The following is an 18,852-nucleotide window of genomic DNA, read 5'->3' on the forward strand; positions in this document are numbered from 1 at the left end:
AAAAGCCTGCAAACGTATCAACTATGTCTTTGGGGTGGGAAACAACCGCATTAGTTTTATTTTTGATCTGGTGCGGGGCGGAGAGGAGAGTTTTGTCTTTGAGCTTCCTAGCTAAGAGGGAATGTGCCTTATTGCCCCTATCATAGTACGTCTGTTTGATCCTCAGCAGGGCTTTCTCAACCCGGCGAAGTGCCAGGTCTGCAAGCGCCATGCGCAAGTTGACAATTTTCCTAAGGAGTGGCAATGTCGGTGAGGTCTGCAGTTTATGTTCTAACTGTCTAAGTTCCTTCTCAGTGTTTAGCTTGGTGGCCGCGACATCCCGCTTCAAGGCCGAGGAAAGCGCAATGCATCTACCACGCATTACCGCCTTGTGGGCTTCCCACACAGTAGGGAGGGGGACGTCTGGGGTCAAATTCTCAGCAAAATAGTGACGCAGGGTCGAGGCTAATTCCGATTGGGAGGGAAGGTGCTGCAGAAGGAAAGTGTTCAGCTTCCAGTTATATGGCCGAGTTACCGGGGGGGCTAAGTCCAGGGTGAGTAAGATCGGTGCATGGTCCGACCAGGAGATCGGCAGGATAGACGCACCATGCGTCGCTCTCAACGTAGCATTATTGGTAAAGAAATAATCAATGCGAGAGTGCATTTGGTGGGGGGCTGAGTAGTATGTGTACTGCCGATCCCCAGGACGGAGAGCTCGCCAGGCATCAAACAGTGCATAACGGCGAGTAAGTTGCCGAAAAAGCCTCGAGTCCCGGAGGGCTGTGGGCGAGGGCACGCGGGTGGTTGCCACCTGACGATCAGCCGTGGCCGAGTGAGCCAAATTAAAGTCTCCCCCCACCACCAGATAGCCTTGGTGCGCTTTAAATAAACGTGTAAAAGCCCTGGAGAGGAAGCTATGTTGATGGACATTAGGAGCGTATAGCGTACACAGGGTAATCGGTCGTGACTGCCACGTACCCTTAAGTATCAGGAAGCCCCCCCGGGGATCGCTGTAATGGTCAGTATAAGTAAATGGTGCTCCTTGTCGGATCAAGATAGCCACCCCTGCTCTCTTATGGGACCCCGAGGATTGATACGCAAGCGGGAAGCTCCTGGAGGCGAAGGCAAAAGATCCCCCCTTGTCAAAATGCGTCTTCTTAACCAGGACAATATCTGCCCCCGACTGTTTAAACTCCCTTAGTGCCAGATGCCGTTTCCTGTTTGAATTTAGGCCGTGAACATTCATGGATAGAATCTTAGCCATCAGTCAAGTCGGGGGGGGGGGGGGGAGTAGGAGTGCGGTCCGTGTCTGATAAATCTTACCCGGTAGCAACGTCCAAGGGGGACCGCCAGGAGCCAGGAGCAGACGTGTTCCGGCCGGAGGGCCCCGCCACTACGTTTCCGGTCCCTGCAGACAGCGGAATGATGACAGAGGAGAGAAAAGAGGGGGAGATAGAAAGAGAGAGACGGGAGAAAAACGTTAGAACAGCAATAAAGATATCGCAAAGAAAACATGGGTCCATAATTGGACCAAACATAGAGCAATACTCGACCCCGGGTAAAAAAGTCACCCGGGTCTGCACGGATTCTCAGGGGGCCACCCGACCCAGTGCACGGGGCGTGGGCCCGGCGGCTGCATAGGAGTCCAGGTCTCCTCATTCAGGCCCTAAGGGTGAATAGAGGAATGTAGATTGTGTAAAAACTTGAACAGGAGCAAAATCACTAAAATATGAATGAGAAAAAGAAACAACCCAAAAAAAAAAAGGGTAGGGGGAGGGTCGTGAGAGCAAGGGGGAACCCGCTCTCCCGAATCTCCCAACCATCAGCCTAAGTGCAGAAATTTGTTGATAAGGCACCAAAGGGGAAGGGGTAGTGAGTACAACTGGAACCAGGGTCAATACAACGTCCAAGCACTAAGCCGCTAAGCGGTCAAGGACGCTGCGGAGCTTCATCTCCACCGTCGATAGGTCGGAGAGGGTCAACCAGGCATCGATGAAAAAAGAAAAGAGTCATTTGGAAAAAAGGAAGGGTCGGGATCTTCAGCCAGGGCCCTGTCGCTTAGACTTGTTTTGCGTTTCCCGGTTTCTGGGTCGATGGCGTGAAGGAACCTTCTGCCACAGCGTCGGAGGTGTGGGTTGAGTAGCGACAAGGTCCCAATTGGGGATCCGGGGGGGGCGGATGCCCAGATATTCGCAGAAAGTCGGCAGATCTTCAGGGTACCGCAGAGAGGCTGATTTGCCTTGATGTTTGGCAGTGAGACTAAACGGGAAATCCCATCGATAAGGAACCTGGGCATCTTGCAGGGTACAGAGCAAGGGTTGGAGAAGTCTACGTTTTTGCAGCGTAATCCAGGAGAGGTCCGGAAAAAGTTGCACTGGGTGGTTCCGAAAAATCACCTCACGGGCTAATCGGGCTTGTCTCATGATATCCTCTTTAAGGTGGAACGAATTGATTCTACAGATAATGTCCCTGGGGCCAGAGTTAGCATTTTTGGGGCGTAGGGCCCTATGAGCTCTGTCCATCTCAATAAATTTAGTGGGGGGTTCTCCAAGGAGAGTGCTAAATATTTCCTGCAAGATAATCTGAACGTCCTCCGGGCCCTCAGACTCCGGGACCCCTCGCACTCTGATGTTATGCCGGCGCCCCCTGTTATCCAAGTCCTCCACATGACGCTGCATATCTCTCAGGAACAGATGGTGTTCAGCCCCTTGAATTTGGGTCTTGTGGACCGCTATCTTGGCCTCTTGTATCTCCTCCTCAGCCATCTCCACCCGGTCCGCGAGGTGCTTAAGGCCAGAGTGGAGCATTTGTATTTCCGCCCGACATGTGGATTTGACATCTTCAATCAATTGTTTAAAGTCCTCTTTGGTAGGGATCGCTTGTAAATATAACTGCCATTGAGAGTGCAGCGGTGGCGTGATTAATTCTCCCGGATCGCCCCGATCCATGCGATGACGTGGCGACAGTGGTCTAGGGTCCACGGTCCAGCAATGCAAGAGGAGGGAGCAAGCTCAGGGGGGGAATCCCACACCCCCGTCCACTCAGAGGTATGGACCAAGAGAGGTGGCCGGTGTCGCCCCTGTCTTCCTGGGGAGGAAGGGCTACGGGTCCCCCAGGGTATGCCGACACCCCTGGTTGTCCCCTGCGGCCGTGTGGGGGGGAGGGGGGCCCCGAGGAGGCCAGTTTCTGAGTCTTAGATGGGGGCGACCCCGAGTCAGGGTTCAGCAGGGGTCCGTCCATTCCCCCGGGCCCCCGGTACGCCCAGGATAGTGGCTCCTCAGGGGGGGGGGGGCAGGGAAGTCCTCAACAGCCAAAGAGAGGGGGGACCCCTCGGATACAGCAAAAGGGTCTGGGGGCGTCCGAAGCATCCTAGGAAGTGCCAGAGAGCACTGAGTGTCCGGAGGAGGGGGGGACCTACTCCCAGAGGGCCCCAGGCCTAGTCCACCCCCCTCCCTGATCCGTCCGTTCCCGCACGGGACTTCCCCGCTGGCGTCTAGAGCTGCAGGCGGGCGGGGGGGGACTGTGGTGCCGAGCGGCATGGGGATTGAGAGGATCCCAGGAGGGGCCTGATCGTATGCCCTGATGGCGGTGGGGATGGCGTGGTAGGCTTCAGGCCTAGCTGGACGGCCTCAGAGGCGGTCGGGACCGGGGATCGACTCACCGCACCGGAGGCCTTCGGGGCCGGAGATGTCTGCCGCGGTGTCCCTTGATCCCCCGGTCTGTGCTGGTGGCTCGGATGGGCCCTGCGGGCCGGAGAAGGAGCCCGTGACGGCACAGCTGCGGCCGCCGGCGCCATTTTGGGAGGTTCGTCGGTCGGGACCTCCGTCGTCAAAAAAAAGGACCGGAGGTCCGTGGCGGAGCCCAGCAGGATAGCGGAAGGTCCCCTGGAGTTGGAGGACCTTGTGGCCCTGGATTTCCCCATCGGATGGGGCTGGATTGTCCCCGTAGGTGCTGTGGAGCGGAGGCTGGAGGGAGAGCGAGGGAACTAGGCTTCCATCCGGGTCGACTTCCGGTCACGCCCCTCACCATAATTTTTTATTCCCACAATCATCCTGCCTCAGCTTCTCCTACTACAATTCCATAACATTTTCCTAAAATGGCAATACACAGAACTGAACAAATACACAACACCCTCTAATTCCCACTTTTGAACAGCTTGGTCTGTTAAAAGGACATTAATAAAATACAGACTTCATGGCAGGATCATCGGGTGAAAATAAAGTAATAAAAGCCAACAAAAGACAAATGCAGCCACCACATCTATGAATTAATAAAATGCAATATAATACTTTTTGGGTTTTGGGTTTACTACTGCTGTATTATTTTCGGCTACTTTTACTTTTTTATAATCTTGCTACTCCATGTTTTGTTACTGTTTTAAATATAGAGATTTGTAGATAAGCTACCACAATGGTTTGACAGTGGCTCAATGTATTTAATCAGTTTATCTCCTTTACAATAAACAGGGCTATTACATGGTAAAAAAAAAAAAAAAAAACATTTTGTACATGTTATGATTTTACCATAATCATTAGTCTGATAAATGTAGTACATTGACACACAAAACATTGTGTAACTTGGATTAAAAGAATATTTTATCTGCAAGCATTTAGAGTAAACAATATTTTGTGTTTTGACACTTGGAAGTAGAAAGGTTCATGTCATAACAGCTACTCAATCTCCTCTCAAATAGATCAAATGTAATAAAAGATTTTACAACCTACTACAGTTACTGGCAGAAACCACAAACACACAATGATTTATTGAGACAGTTTGAATTATAAATATAGAAAATGTTATGACACTAAGACTGCTATCTGTTCTAACACAGTCTAAAAAATTGTCTATTTTCAAACTGGCACATATTTGCAGTTACAAAAGGGAACAAACGGGGACGCCAGCCTAGGTAGGTGCACCTAGACTGGTGCCCCTGTTTGTTCCCTTTTGTTTCTGCAGAGATTTGCTTCCCTCTATGGGGAGCTGCCGCTAGCATGGTGTACCTCCATATATAGATTTTATTGATTTTATAACCATGGATTTCTCTTAAGGACTCTTAAGAAAAGACCATTCTCCCTTTTTTGTGACATATTTGCAGATAGAAGACCAATGTTACACACCTTTATCAGTGCAAGATATTCTAGGTTGCCATAGTTTTATTAGGAAGTGTATGAAAAGAAAGTTTGAAAAACATAATTTTTAAATGAGAGGTGATTTACTGATACTTAAAGTGAAACCATCAAAAGTAGAAATAACACCAAAAATGAAAAATTCCTTTAAATATAGTGGGGGTCCCCTTATTCTGCCTGTAACGTGGCACATCTGTACCATGTATAGAGCCTGCTGCAGCAATAATGACATTTATAAAGCCATAAAAGTGATATTTTCTACGTAAAGATTTTTTTTTTTTTTTATTAACCATGTCCATACCGGCCTATTATGGCACTCCTCCTACATGTAAAAATAATTTTTTTTGCAAGAAAATTACTCAGAACCCCCAAATATTTTTTCTTTTTTTTTAGCAAACACCCTAGGGAACAAAATGGTGGTTGTTACAACTTTTTATGTCACTCAATATTTGTGAAACAATTTTTCAAATGTGTTTTCTTAAAAAAAAAAATTTTTTCATTAATTAAAAAATAACAATCCAGTTAGCCCATTTTTGCATGTGAAAGATGATGTTACACTGAGTAAATAGATACCCAACATGTCACGCTTTAAAATTGCATACACTAGTGGAATGGCACCAAACTTCGGTACTTAAAAATCTCAATAGGCAACACACATTTTTACAGGTTACATGTGCATTCACTTCTGTGCGGGACAGGGGCGTTTTTTTTTTTTTTTTATTGTTTATTTTATTTTAAGTTTTTTATGTTTACACTTTCTTTTTAAAAAATGTTTTATCACTTTTATTCCTATTACAAGGAATTTAAACAATCCTTGTAATAGGAATAGGAATGGTGTGTGACAGGTCCTCTTTATGGAGAGATGTGGGGTCTATAAGACCCCTCATCACTCCACCAGGCTGGAAAGCATCAGATAAAAAAAAAGATTACAGATCTGATGATTTCCAGCCGAGATCGCCACTGTGTTGACATCCGTGGCCCAGACATGACGTCATAACGTTGCGCCCGGGCCTTTGACGGTCATAGAGATGACTGGTGATCATCTGGTCACTGGAAATCTCTATGCTCTTCATTCGGCAGCGCGTGGATTTTTTCCACCTGAGGGCAGCGGGAGGGGAGGATGCACATGTAAGAGAGATCAAGCTGCTGAACTGCTACTATGATTGTTCTTACGGTGCACAGAATCGCCGGCAGAAAAGAATGATATCTGAATGATATCACCACTGAAATTCAATCATGTCATACGACGTCCTTGGGCTGGAAATGGTTAAACAACGGCTTGGGGAGCCGGTCTGTATGATGAAGCCACAATTTTCGCAGGCTTTGGATAGAAGAAACAGGTATGGAAAAATTGGGCTTTGGGTGTCGGTGGTGCCTTCACATCGTAACCCTATACTGGTACTCTTAATGAAAGCAAGAATTGGCCTTGCTGTCAAAAATTGCAATGATATGCACCTGTCAAACAGGTGTAGAAAAATTGGTCCTTGGGTGTTAACTGTGCCCATGAAACCTACACCAAAAACATCTTATCTGTCACAAAACCTCTGGCAGCACTGAATGCTCATTTGGAAAGCACGCTGGACGCAGGGCAGCCCAGCAGCTCTATTGCATACTGGGCAAGTTCTGGCCAGTGGTCTATTATCATGACCCAGTAACCCAGTGAATCATCAACTGGAAAGCTCTCCATATGTGTTTTCGCCCCTAGATAATCTCCCACTATATAATGAAGATGCTGCCAATGGGATGTGAAAGCTGACAGCCCTGGGTGCCTACATTTTTTTTTGATAGGCATCACTGAGGCAGTCCCCTTCTCCACCGCTCCCCTCTTGACCAACAGAAGCCTCAAAACGACGTTTTCCACCATACTGTAACCTACCAGAGTCAGGAGAGATATTACATAAACTCTTTTTTAAGGTTTCCTCAAGAGATTTAATCTTCTGCTCCCTCTGTGGGGACAGGATGAGTTCAGAGACTTTCCCGTTGTAACAGTGGTCAAGGAGGGTTGCCAACAAATAGTGATCCTTCTCCTTGATGCCATGTATTCTCCGATCCTTTTGCAGGTTTTAAAGAATGAGGGAGCCCATGCACTGCAAGTTTGCAGGAGCCATGAGAAGCAGACTCCTCTGGGTCATTGATGATTACAGTATCTGGAGCTGCCTCTTCCCAGCCATGTACTACTCCCAAGTGTTCTGGGATGGAAAACCATCTCTTAATGTTTGACTTATGTCTTCCTCTGCTTCAATGCCTCCAAAACTGCCAGAATCCTCCTCCTTTTCCTCCCTCTCCTCTTGTGTGTTCTGTGGCGTGGGAAGAATGGCGTCTGCATAAAGCGGACCTTGAGAGGAAAGGAAGTCCTCCTCACTCTCCCACTGCTCTGCCTCAAGTGCCCTGTCCATAATGCCACGCAGACTCTGCTCCAGCAGAAACACAACAGGGATTCTGTCACTGATGCAAGCATTGTCACGGCTCACCATCCTTGTGGCCTGCTCGAAAGGTGACAGCACAATCTATGCATCCTTTATCAGCAGCCACTGGCGTGGGGAAAAAAAACAGAACCAGTCTGAGCCTGTCGTTGTGCCATACTCACACAGGTACTGGTTGACGGCCTTCTGCTGCATGTGCAGCCACTGCAGCATTGCCAGAGTCGAGTTCCAGCTGGTGGGCATGTCACAAATCAGGTGGTGGAATTCCCGCTGAATGTCAGTCAACTGAGCACTGACTGCGTATGACCGCCTGAAATGGCTACAGACTCTTCTGGCCTGGGTACCCATTTAGAAAAACTGCACCACCAATTTGAGGACATGTGTCAACTTTCCCTGTCTAAAGGCAGACAGGAGGTTTGTGATAGCCCCTTGAATACTTAGGGGGTACTTGCAGTTAATGGGACAATTCAGCAGAGAAGGGCATGGAAGAGGAGGTGGGGGGTAGAGCTGACAAATCCCGCATCATCACCACTAGCTCTATGGAGACGTGGCGGCACAACAAGCTGCAGCACTGAGCTCTGTTCTGCATCCTTCCAAGTTACAAGCAGAGTTACCCAGTGTGCTGTGAATTAAATATATCGTCCATGACCATGCTTGCTGGACCACGTGTCAGAAGCAACGTGAACCTTGCAGCTGAGGGCCTTGCCCAACGATGCCACAACATTGTCTTCCACATGATGGTAGAGAGCTGGAATAGCCTTACGTGAAAAGAAAGTGACTGGGAACCTGCTATTGCTGCTATTGTGGTACAGCACATTTTGCAAATTCATGGAAGGGGGCAGAATCCACCAGACAGAAAGGCAGGCATTGTAAAGCCAGCAGTTTTGTCAAGCTTGAATTTAGATGCTGGGCATGTGGGTGGCAGTGACTGCATTTTTTTTTTTTGCTGCAGCAGATGGGGCAAAGAAATTTGACTGCTGTATTCTACAGCTGGTGGTGTGCTATTGGCAGATGACCTGCAAGGACCTGGGACATCCTGTGCTATAACATCATCCCTGTCAGTGGAGGCTGCTGAGAGGTCATGAGGTATAGTGGGGGTAGACTGGAAAGGTGAAGAGTGAGGAGGAGCAGAATTGAGTCCCTTTTGTGTGGCTTTCAGGTGCTCTTGTGGTGGGAGGTTAAATGCCTTGTCAAGGATGTGGTACCCAAATGTCTGCTGCTTTTGCCACGCTTGATGTGCTTAAGGCAATGTTTGCAAATTGCAACAGTGTGATTGGCTCCACATGTGCTAAAAAAGACCCAAATAGCTGAGCTGTGAGAAGTGGGCTGGGAGATAATAGCTCCACAATCTGGGTGGCTGTTCTCTACTCTTCAATGATGGCCGCCTCTTTGGGGGTGTGCCTCACCCTCACTTTCCTCCTTTGCTCTATCCAGCACACAAGCTGTGTCAGTGACCTCACCATCATCATCATCATCCCCTCCATCCTCATTATCACTGGAAACAACTTGGCAATGTGCTGAGGCTGGGGGAACATGACTGCCAATTTGTTGTTTACCAGTGTTCTCCCCTCTCTGTAGGCTCATGTTCCTACCTTCCTCAACCTCAGAACCAAGATCTGAATCAAGTAATGACTGTGCATCGTCAAGGAGCAAGTGGCTGAAGCTGTGTCTACAGTAAATAACTAAGCTGACTCCTTCATGCCTGATGCTGGGGCTATGGCAGGAGTATCTGTGGACAAAGAGGCAGAATAAGCCACTCTGGAAGCTGCAGTGGACTGCGCGCTAGATATAAGCGCTGTTAATAAATTTGTTTTGTATGTTCCGTTTCGTATTAGCCGTTAATTTGTATTTCATAGTTCGTGTCTGAAATTCAATTTAGATTCATATGAAATACGAATTTTTCGTTCACTTCGTTAACTTTTCGTAGCAATTCTGAACGTTTGTTATGATGAATTTATCATTACAAGGGGCTCCCACCATCCCTGTGCTCTGCTCATTATGAGGGTCTCCCACCATCCATGTGCTGTGCTGACTTTCTGGGTTTTAACTTCATCATAACGAATAATCGTAATTAATGAAAATTCTTATTTTGTCTGATTCTGAATCTCCCATCGACTACCAGTACCAGTCTCACACTCCCATATTAAAAAATTATTTTCCCAACCCTCACTCAGCAGCAGAAGAAAACCTCTGATTGGTCAACAAAACACCAGTCACATTTCCATTTGGATAGAAGAAACAGGCATGCTCCGTAGACAGAGGCGCGCAGGCGCACTGAGCGCGGCATCGTCAACGACGAAGATGCCGCGCATGTTGGCTCCCGTGCGCATGCGCGGGAGTGACGTCATCGTGGCTTCGCCGAATGACAGCGGCGGAGCAGCGAGACCCCACCGAGAAGATGGATGCACCGGACTACAGGGGACAGCGGTGACATCGCTGGCTCCTGTGTCAGGTAAGTGACACATAATGGACTACTATGCGATGCATAGTAGTCCATTATGCTTTGCCTTTGCAGGAAGTAAAGAGGAAGTAAACTCATCAGGGTTTACTTCCTCTTTAACCTTTAATTGCCACCGTCTGCGTCTGTACCAAGACCAAACATTCCAGGGTATGTAAACTTTTTATCAGGGCCATTTGGGAGATTTCTCTTATCATTATGATTTAAAAAGGATCCAAACAACTATGTGATAATAAATGGCTTCTTGTGATTGCTATCCTTAAATTTTTTGGCATGAACAGTCATATTTTCAATATTAATGCAAAAATATCTAAATTTCTGCCAGGGTGTGCAAACTTTTGAGCACAACTGTATACTGCGGTTGATTTACTAAAGGCAAATCCACTGTGCACTACAAGTGTACTTGGAAGCGCAGTCACTGTAAATCTGAGGAGAAGATCTGAAATGAGGGAAAGCTCTAATGATTTCTATCATCCAATCACGTGCAAGCAAAAATGCAGTTTTTTATTGTCCTTGCATGTCCCCCTCAGATCTACAGCGATTGCACTTCCAAATGCACTGCAACTGCTTTTGTAGTGCACAGTAGATTTGCTTTTAGTAAATAAGCCCCACTGCTTTAAAAGTACAGTAACGCACTAATATACCACATTAAACAAACAGTAATGCACTGATTTATACTGCATTAAACATACAGTAACAAACTGATACATACTGCTTAAAACTTACAATAACGCACTGATAAATACTACGTTAAACGTGCAGTAATGCACTAATATATATATCGGAGACCTGCCCTGACAAATTAAACTGACACTAAAGTAAAAATGGATGGTCACACTACATTCACAAAAACTGACACTAAAGTAAAAATGAATGGTCGCACGACACTCACACTGAACTATCACTAGATTCACACTAAAATGATATTCTACACTGACAATAAAAAGGTATGGATCCAGGTATTGAATTTTTTTTTTCATAGCTTCAGCGGTCCACATTGGACCAATGTAAATATGCATGTTCCATATCTGACCAATCCCTGTGGAAGCAGAGAATCACCACTACTACTACAGTGACCCTCGTTATCTTTTAGCTTCTGTGCCAAGTGGCTGTCCTACATAATTAGCACAGGTTCCATTCATAGAATACTTCGAATTTTTCTCAATGAATGCAAAGCAGTCTCTGATTAGACAAGGTGGAGAGGCAATGGCACCATGGTCTCTAATCACAGAATGCCATTAATTGAGAAAAATGCAAGGGCTTCTATGAATGGCACCTGTAATGAGCAAGTTATCCCCTATGCCAGTGTTTCTCAATTCCAGTCCTCAAGGCGCCCCAACAGGTCATGTTTTCAGGTTTTCACAGGTGATTTGATCAGTTTCACTGCCTTAGTAATTACCACAGCCGTTCCATCCTGGGAAATCCTGAAAACATGACATGTTGGGGCGCCTTGAGGACTGGAGTTGAGAAACGCTGACCTATGCAGTAGGGCAGCCGCACTGCTTTGAGCCCAAGAGACAGCAAAGATCACTGTAGTAGAGGTTTCTCTGCTTCCACAGGAATCAGGCCGGTATAGAATATGTATACATACATTGGTCCACACTGAATCAATTTAAATATGCAAACAATCCATATATGGATCAGCTTTAAAAATGGCCATGGCATCTATAAAAGAAGCACTTAAAAACCTAAGTTTCTAGAAAAATGTGTATTGAAATGCTGCCACATTGTGGCTCCCCAGCACCTGAAAGTATTCAGCCATTGGATGAGATTAATACTTGCTCCATTTCAATGGCTACTGTGATTTATCCTATTTGTCTGCAGGGTTGCCACCCTCTTGCAATTTTTTTTTTACTGGCAGCCTGAAAGATGACAGAAATCCTATTAAAAACCAAGACCATCAATATTTAAACAGTATATACACACAATATGAAAACACTGGAAATACCCATAACAAGTAATTTGCCTGGTTTACAAATACAGTTGCAAATACAGTGGAAATACATGAAAAGCAATGGGTGTGACCAGATTGTTTCTACTGTGGGGGTGGTTTAAAAGGCATAAATTAAACAGAAGCACACCCTGAACACCTACCGTACCTCTAAATCAGTGGTTCTCATTAAACAGCTTCTGGTCTGAGGTAAAAACACCGACTGGGGTCTCACTTAAGAAAATTCTGTCCGCTTTTCTGCTGAACGATAAGCCTCAATTGCCCATTGGCGTAACAGAATAGCAGATATTCAGATGATAGAAAATCATCATGTACAGATGTTCCATATCTGACCAATCCCTGTGGAAGCAGAGAATCACCACTACTACTACAGTGACCCTCGTTATCTTTTAGCTTCTGTGCCAAGTGGCTGTCCTACATAATTAGCACAGGTTCCATTCATAGAATACTTCGAATTTTTCTCAATGAATGCAAAGCAGTCTCTGATTAGACAAGGTGGAGAGGCAATGGCACCATGGTCTCTAATCACAGAATGCCATTAATTGAGAAAAATGCAAGGGCTTCTATGAATGGCACCTGTAATGAGCAAGTTATCCCCTATGCCAGTGTTTCTCAATTCCAGTCCTCAAGGCGCCCCAACAGGTCATGTTTTCAGGTTTTCACAGGTGATTTGATCAGTTTCACTGCCTTAGTAATTACCACAGCCGTTCCATCCTGGGAAATCCTGAAAACATGACATGTTGGGGCGCCTTGAGGACTGGAGTTGAGAAACGCTGACCTATGCAGTAGGGCAGCCGCACTGCTTTGAGCCCAAGAGACAGCAAAGATCACTGTAGTAGAGGTTTCTCTGCTTCCACAGGAATCAGGCCGGTATAGAATATGTATACATACATTGGTCCACACTGAATCAATTTAAATATGCAAACAATCCATATATGGATCAGCTTTAAAAATGGCCATGGCATCTATAAAAGAAGCACTTAAAAACCTAAGTTTCTAGAAAAATGTGTATTGAAATGCTGCCACATTGTGGCTCCCCAGCACCTGAAAGTATTCAGCCATTGGATGAGATTAATACTTGCTCCATTTCAATGGCTACTGTGATTTATCCTATTTGTCTGCAGGGTTGCCACCCTCTTGCAATTTTTTTTTTACTGGCAGCCTGAAAGATGACAGAAATCCTATTAAAAACCAAGACCATCAATATTTAAACAGTATATACACACAATATGAAAACACTGGAAATACCCATAACAAGTAATTTGCCTGGTTTACAAATACAGTTGCAAATACAGTGGAAATACATGAAAAGCAATGGGTGTGACCAGATTGTTTCTACTGTGGGGGTGGTTTAAAAGGCATAAATTAAACAGAAGCACACCCTGAACACCTACCGTACCTCTAAATCAGTGGTTCTCATTAAACAGCTTCTGGTCTGAGGTAAAAACACCGACTGGGGTCTCACTTAAGAAAATTCTGTCCGCTTTTCTGCTGAACGATAAGCCTCAATTGCCCATTGGCGTAACAGAATAGCAGATATTCAGATGATAGAAAATCATCATGTACAGATGTTCCATATCTGACCAATCCCTGTGGAAGCAGAGAATCACCACTACTACTACAGTGACCCTCGTTATCTTTTAGCTTCTGTGCCAAGTGGCTGTCCTACATAATTAGCACAGGTTCCATTCATAGAATACTTCGAATTTTTCTCAATGAATGCAAAGCAGTCTCTGATTAGACAAGGTGGAGAGGCAATGGCACCATGGTCTCTAATCACAGAATGCCATTAATTGAGAAAAATGCAAGGGCTTCTATGAATGGCACCTGTAATGAGCAAGTTATCCCCTATGCCAGTGTTTCTCAATTCCAGTCCTCAAGGCGCCCCAACAGGTCATGTTTTCAGGTTTTCACAGGTGATTTGATCAGTTTCACTGCCTTAGTAATTACCACAGCCGTTCCATCCTGGGAAATCCTGAAAACATGACATGTTGGGGCGCCTTGAGGACTGGAGTTGAGAAACGCTGACCTATGCAGTAGGGCAGCCGCACTGCTTTGAGCCCAAGAGACAGCAAAGATCACTGTAGTAGAGGTTTCTCTGCTTCCACAGGAATCAGGCCGGTATAGAATATGTATACATACATTGGTCCACACTGAATCAATTTAAATATGCAAACAATCCATATATGGATCAGCTTTAAAAATGGCCATGGCATCTATAAAAGAAGCACTTAAAAACCTAAGTTTCTAGAAAAATGTGTATTGAAATGCTGCCACATTGTGGCTCCCCAGCACCTGAAAGTATTCAGCCATTGGATGAGATTAATACTTGCTCCATTTCAATGGCTACTGTGATTTATCCTATTTGTCTGCAGGGTTGCCACCCTCTTGCAATTTTTTTTTTACTGGCAGCCTGAAAGATGACAGAAATCCTATTAAAAACCAAGACCATCAATATTTAAACAGTATATACACACAATATGAAAACACTGGAAATACCCATAACAAGTAATTTGCCTGGTTTACAAATACAGTTGCAAATACAGTGGAAATACATGAAAAGCAATGGGTGTGACCAGATTGTTTCTACTGTGGGGGTGGTTTAAAAGGCATAAATTAAACAGAAGCACACCCTGAACACCTACCGTACCTCTAAATCAGTGGTTCTCATTAAACAGCTTCTGGTCTGAGGTAAAAACACCGACTGGGGTCTCACTTAAGAAAATTCTGTCCGCTTTTCTGCTGAACGATAAGCCTCAATTGCCCATTGGCGTAACAGAATAGCAGATATTCAGATGATAGAAAATCATCATGTACAGATGTTCCATATCTGACCAATCCCTGTGGAAGCAGAGAATCACCACTACTACTACAGTGACCCTCGTTATCTTTTAGCTTCTGTGCCAAGTGGCTGTCCTACATAATTAGCACAGGTTCCATTCATAGAATACTTCGAATTTTTCTCAATGAATGCAAAGCAGTCTCTGATTAGACAAGGTGGAGAGGCAATGGCACCATGGTCTCTAATCACAGAATGCCATTAATTGAGAAAAATGCAAGGGCTTCTATGAATGGCACCTGTAATGAGCAAGTTATCCCCTATGCCAGTGTTTCTCAATTCCAGTCCTCAAGGCGCCCCAACAGGTCATGTTTTCAGGTTTTCACAGGTGATTTGATCAGTTTCACTGCCTTAGTAATTACCACAGCCGTTCCATCCTGGGAAATCCTGAAAACATGACATGTTGGGGCGCCTTGAGGACTGGAGTTGAGAAACGCTGACCTATGCAGTAGGGCAGCCGCACTGCTTTGAGCCCAAGAGACAGCAAAGATCACTGTAGTAGAGGTTTCTCTGCTTCCACAGGAATCAGGCCGGTATAGAATATGTATACATACATTGGTCCACACTGAATCAATTTAAATATGCAAACAATCCATATATGGATCAGCTTTAAAAATGGCCATGGCATCTATAAAAGAAGCACTTAAAAACCTAAGTTTCTAGAAAAATGTGTATTGAAATGCTGCCACATTGTGGCTCCCCAGCACCTGAAAGTATTCAGCCATTGGATGAGATTAATACTTGCTCCATTTCAATGGCTACTGTGATTTATCCTATTTGTCTGCAGGGTTGCCACCCTCTTGCAATTTTTTTTTTACTGGCAGCCTGAAAGATGACAGAAATCCTATTAAAAACCAAGACCATCAATATTTAAACAGTATATACACACAATATGAAAACACTGGAAATACCCATAACAAGTAATTTGCCTGGTTTACAAATACAGTTGCAAATACAGTGGAAATACATGAAAAGCAATGGGTGTGACCAGATTGTTTCTACTGTGGGGGTGGTTTAAAAGGCATAAATTAAACAGAAGCACACCCTGAACACCTACCGTACCTCTAAATCAGTGGTTCTCATTAAACAGCTTCTGGTCTGAGGTAAAAACACCGACTGGGGTCTCACTTAAGAAAATTCTGTCCGCTTTTCTGCTGAACGATAAGCCTCAATTGCCCATTGGCGTAACAGAATAGCAGATATTCAGATGATAGAAAATCTTATCATGACCATGAAAGAACAGGAGGAAAGGTAATGGAAGATCTGGACTCCCTATTTCTTTTTTTGCATACATTTTTTATTAAGGAAAGTAGGGTAACATACATGTTAATCTTTGAACAGGTAACAATGTTGTAATCTAAGTTACAGAGTTCAGGAAACCTTTAATGGGAATTACATAACATGTCGAAGTAACGGGTAACAGGGGTCAGATGGGGTAGCACAGTCTGTAATGTCCTGGTATCCGAGGTTATGGTGATGTGTTCATGCCTTCTGCCACCCAGGTGAGGTCATTGGTACTTTACCCAAATTGTTACTATGAAGAGGCAGGTTGGTGTCCATTTATATTATAGGTAGTGTTCTGGCTGCTTGGGTTAATAATTAGTTGAGTAGCTTGTTGTCAGGCAGGGCATGATCCAGTCAGCGATCTAGATCATTGATTGAGATTTTCACGTTGTCAGTCTAAGTGACAACATACCCACATTCCCAATGTCTCTACCAGGTGTTAGTCTTACTCTATTCGTTGGTTTTCGGGTCAGGAGGGTCTGGGCATCTGGCCTCGAAGGTATGTTGGTCCTTCTGGTTTTCTATTATCAAGATCGTCTGGACCTCGGTGGTCAGGTCAGTGTACTGGTAAAAGGAAGGGGGTGAGGGAGGGTGATTTTTCAAGTCGTGACAGTACCCTATCATGTATGCTTACTGATAGATAAAGGAAGGATAGGAGGGGGGATGGGGAGAGGGGAAGAAAGGCGGGGGGGAAGAGGGATGTGAGTAGTGACTGTTCATTGCTCTCCTCAAGATCGGTTATGTGTTAGTTTCTTGAAAGGGGGTCAGGGTCATATGTCATGTATCTTAGCTGAGCATGGATGGTCTAAGATCTGGTTGGTCTAGTGTGGCGGCTGTGTCAAGTGGGCTTCTAGATAAGAATCCGTGCGTGGTTTGGTGTTGTTTTGCTATCCTCTCCGCTGTGCTGGAGTGGTTAAGGTTTGTGGTCAAGCAGATCGTCTTAGGATGCCGTTGTATTTGGAGGTGGACTTAAAGTGTACCCAGCATGCCCATTTGTTGCTAAACTTCTGTGGGGTATCTCTGGAGATGTGGATCAGTTCCTCTATCTCTGCTATCTTTTGTATCCTATGGAGCCATTCTTTGGTAGAGGGACTAGTTTGGGATTTCCAGTGGAGCGGAACACATTGTTTCACCGCATTAAGGAGGTGAATGAGTAGGGATTTGCGGTATGAAGCTGGATTATGGGTGGTGTGATGTAGTAGGAACTGGGCTGGGGTAAAGGGTAGATCGTAGGATGTGATCGCCAGTATTAGTCTGTGATTTTTGGACTCCCTATTTCTATAGGGATCAGACACCTTTAGCCTCACAGCCCAGTGGAGCACTGGAGGGGAATTAGGGGCAGTGAGCTGGTCTCATTGCCCCTCCCCTTCACCCCCACCCTTTGTTTTTTTCCCTTGCCTTCTCCTTTTCCTTCACCTGATCTTTTCATTCTTCTTTGGTATTGGAAATGTGCGGGGCAATTCAGAGTAACATCCTACACCAGGCTGTAATGTAAGCGGTTACCCCGGGGAGATGCAGACTAGAATACTGCAATACTGCAATCACTGATCAGCAAATGATAACACCTGTGATGTATTTCAGTTATCTTGCAAACCTGGCCTGTCAGTGGGAAAATTCCCATTCCCCTGAAAAAAAAAACAGACACACATTCAGGAGGCAGCAGTATCACCTCCTGAAATAACAGTGCATTATGTACAAAGTGCGGGCTTCAGGAGTATGCTATTTACAGAGTGCAGAGTTCAGGGGTGCGGTATGTACAGATAGCAGAGTTAAGGAGTGCAGTGCTAACAGAGGGGTGTGGTATAGACAGAGTGCATATTTCAAGGGTTTGGTATGTACAGAGCACAGAATTCTTTGGTGCGGTATTGTATAAAGCACAGAATTCAGCGATGTGGTATGTACAGAGCACAGAGTTCAGAGGTGTGGTATGTACAGAGCACAGAGTTCAGAGGTGTGGTATGTACAGAGCACACAGTTCAGGGGTGCGGTATGTACAGAGTACAGAGCTCAGGGGAGCATTAAGTACAGACTACAGATCTAACTGGCCACTTTACAACCCCCCAAATGACACCCCCCTTTTTTCCCAATTGGCACCATCCCCCATGTCTTTGACATTAACAGATATAAACTGCTACTGCAGAAGAGCATTTGCAGCTTACCCCAGCACTCAGAGGTGTGCAGGCTGCAAGGTGGGCAAAGGATTCGAGAAGTGGTGCTGCCATACTAGTGCTGGGTTCTTAGGGATACAGAGAGGGGAAGCAGAGGACAGTTGATATCCACCAACTTGGGTAGTGCAGCTGTTGATGTGATCGAAAAGTAACACTTTGCTGTATTTTCTATGTTTCTATGAACTCTGTCATTCAAAATAGTTTACCTGTGGGGGGCGTGGCTACCGCGCTGCTGGATGGACGTCTGCTAACACAGCTCCGCTCCAGCAACGGGAACCGAGCGACATACAGCTACCACCGCTGACTTTTCAAAGCCCCACTGAACACCTGAAGACCCGAGCACTTGGGTGAAATGTCCAGGAAGCGGAGAGGAGCGGTGGCTCCACAGAAACTGGACGATTTCTTCCGACGGGCAGGCCGCGACCCGAGGCAAGATGGCGCCGGCCCATGCTCACGCGCGGCCTCCTCATCAGACAGCTCAGCAGCAACCAGCCCGGAGAATGGAGAGGCAGAATATCGCCGCTCCCCGGAGGTCTCCACACCGCTGTCTCGCAGCCCAGCCAAATCCAAGCCACGAATGGCTTTGGACACCGCACAGGTGAGCAAGGGCCGGGATCCATTAGA

This window comes from Lithobates pipiens, unplaced genomic scaffold (assembly GCF_037356315.1).
Source record: "Lithobates pipiens isolate NorthernLeopardFrog02 unplaced genomic scaffold, aLitPip1_a1.2 Scaffold_8, whole genome shotgun sequence".
Taxonomy (NCBI): Eukaryota; Metazoa; Chordata; class Amphibia; order Anura; family Ranidae; genus Lithobates; species Lithobates pipiens.